Below are 3192 nucleotides of genomic sequence, written 5' to 3'. Positions count from 1 at the left end.
AAGAAGGTAGAAAAAAATAGAAAACACTATCCTGAATGAGGTAACTCAGACCCCCCCCCCCAAATGAATATAGTATGTACTCACTCATAAGTGGATACTAGATATAAACAAAGGACAATGAGCCTATAGTTCATGATCTTAGAGAAGGTGAACCCAAAGAATAACATATAGACCCGCTGAAAATTGGAAACAGACACGATCACCTGACAAAATTGGGAGCTTGGGGGCAGAGGGGAGAAGAGGAGCATTGAGGAGAACTTGAGGGAATGGGATAGTCAAGATGGAGGAAGGACAGATATGAGAGCAAGGAAAGAGATATCTTGATTGAGGGAGCCATTATTGGGTTAGCAAGAAACCTGGCTCTAGAAAAATTTCCGGAAAACCACAAAGATGATCCCAGCTAAGACCCTAAGCAATAGAGGAGGGGGTGCCCAAACTGGCCTTGCCCTGTAGTCAGTCTGATGATTATCTTAAATATCACCACAGAACCTTCATCCAACAACAGATGGGAACAGAGGCAGAGTCCCACATTGGAGCACTGGACTGAGCTACCAAGGTCCAGTTCAAGAGTGGAAGGAATGAGAATATGAACAAAGAGGTCAAGACCATGAAGGGTTCATCCACTGAAACAGTTTCCCTGAGCTAATGGGAACTCACCAATTCCAGATAGACTGGAAAGGAACAAGAATAGGACCAAAATAGTCCCTCTGAATGTGGTTGACAGTTGTACTGCTGGGGCAGACTGAGGGGCCACTGGCAGTGGCACTGGGATTTATCTCTGCTGCATGTACTGGATTTTGAGATCCTGTTCTCTTTGGATGGATATCTTGCCCAGCCTAGATGTAATAGGGAGGGCCTTGGACCTTCTACAAAGCAAAGTGCTTTACCCTCTCTTAGGATTAGAGGAGATGGGGTGGGAAGGTATGGGAGGAGGGAAGGGAGTGGGAATATGGATTGGTATTTTTTTAAAAAAAATCTAATAAAAAAGGTTTCATCATCCATCTTATAGTTGTTGAAGAAATTAGCCATCTCTTTCTCATGGTTAATAACATGCTTATCTTCCCTAAGGATTTTTATAACCGTCCAGATTAATGCTCAAGTGACCCAGAATTGAGAAGAAATCTTTTCACCTTGTTTATATGTCTTTTCAGTATGTTTTTGGGACTCTGTCCCATACTTCCTCATCTAAACTTCCTTCTTCTGAAAATCAGGGCTTGTAACCACAAACAACTTGAAAGAAACATAATAGTGGTGCTTTTTGATAACAGTGCTCCTGCTTTTTTAAAAAAAGTGAAATACATGCTCAAGACAAAACTTTCCCTGGTGTCTGCCCCATTATTCTCACTCATCTCCTTCCGTGAGGGGCCCCACTCTCTGATTCCATCGCCAATTTCAGGTCCCTTTTCAGGCACCACTTGTCACCCTCCAGAGGTAGTGGGACCTGGGAGAAGGAGGTGGACTGGAGTCTCATGCAACAGCCAACTTTATTCAGAGCAGCAGACAAGTTATACTCTGAGGGCAAGAAAGTTCACATGAGGTCATGCTGTATACAATGACAAAGATAAGCTGAGCATGACAAAATAATGCTTTTCACAGAAACACACAAAGGACTTTTTACACATTTAAGTGAATATTGATAGCAAGCAATAAGAGGCAATCTGAAATAAACCACTCTTTTCGCTATGCCTGGACGGAGCGTGGAAACACAGTCAAAAAAAAAAATACTATGATTTGAAGAAAGAGAAAGAAAAGATTTTTGTCCTGTTTTCTTGGAATGTTTCCATGAGCATCAGAATTCTCAAACTGTTTCATTCCTGGGTCATGTTCTTAAACGGAGAAAAGGTTTGTTTGGTTTATGCTTCCACATCACTGTATATCATCAAGGTATCAGGACAGGAACTCACCTAGTGCAGGAACCTGGAGGCACAAGCTGATGCAGAAGTTATGGAGGGGTGCTGCTTATGGGATTGTTCACCATGGTTGCTTGGCCTAATTTGTACAGAACCCAGAACCATTTGCCCAAGGATGGCACTACTCACAAAGGGCTGGGACCTCCCCCATCAATCACTCATTAGTAAAACACCCTACATTTGGATCTTATGGCTGCATTTTCTCAATCGAGGTTTCCTCCTTTCAGGTAACTCTAGCTTGTCTCGAGTTGACAGAACTAGACAGTCCATGGCCATTGGCCACCATGAATCAGTGTCTGTAGACCACAGAATTCCTTTGACACAGGAGAGTGGGAGCCTTCCCTATAATGAGACAGTTAGAATCTCATGGGGATGTGGAGGCCATTTTCACAGCTTCACCTTAGATTTCAGTCTCCACTTCTTCTGAGTAGCCATAGCTGCTACTTGGCTTGGGGAGTACATAGGAGGTAGAATCTTGATTGAGGCCTGGAATCTTTTCTCATACAGATTTTTTTTTATAGGTTGTCACCTATGTTGGAGCCAGAATTTCTGGTCATGCAGGTTCGTTTGAGTTTCCATGCCCTATAAACTACAATATATTCTGGTAATCCAAGTAACATGGTTCACACAATTCATCTTAGATGGCTAATTCTTTGCACAGTTTTTACCCTATCAGAGGTAAAATATTTTTTTCAATCTCTTCCTAGGAAAAGTCACATGATAGGAAGAATTTGAAGGTGAAGAACGTAAAGCTCTGAGTAGCCACAGCTTCATATTCCTGATTATAAGGAGGAAGCAGCCACCAGTAGGTTCACAAACAGAGGCAGTTTCTGAGGGCTATAGGGTACACACCATACTCTGAAGGCTCTATTCTCTGTTTTATCAGGTTCCACTTATTAGTTAAAATTGCGTGGTAATTGTGTATATGCAGCTGACTTATATCATTTATCATTATGTCCCACAGGTCGTTACTAGTGATGAGAAATCTGTCCAGCTTAAGGAAATGATGAAGTCACTTATACCAATTCATGTGTCCAATCTCATGTGCTTTACCTGAAGGGCATAAATGAATCTGATATCCAGGTTGCCTTTACTATCCTCTATATATTTAGAATTTTCACCATATGTTAAATTTTAATTTATGTTACAATAAAGTTTTTATTTTATATTTTTCCCAATCTACTTTTTTTTAGGGAAAAATTCACAATAGCAACTCTATATGCCACTCAGAGACCAGTGTCAACAGGTATGTATCTCTTGTCTGTTTTTTTTAAATTGTAAA

The sequence above is a fragment of the Microtus ochrogaster genome, unplaced genomic scaffold, assembly GCF_000317375.1.
Source record: "Microtus ochrogaster isolate Prairie Vole_2 unplaced genomic scaffold, MicOch1.0 UNK178, whole genome shotgun sequence".
Classification (NCBI taxonomy): domain Eukaryota; kingdom Metazoa; phylum Chordata; class Mammalia; order Rodentia; family Cricetidae; genus Microtus; species Microtus ochrogaster.
The sequence above is the reverse complement of the archived record's forward strand: the minus strand, read 5'-3'. Positions refer to the sequence as shown.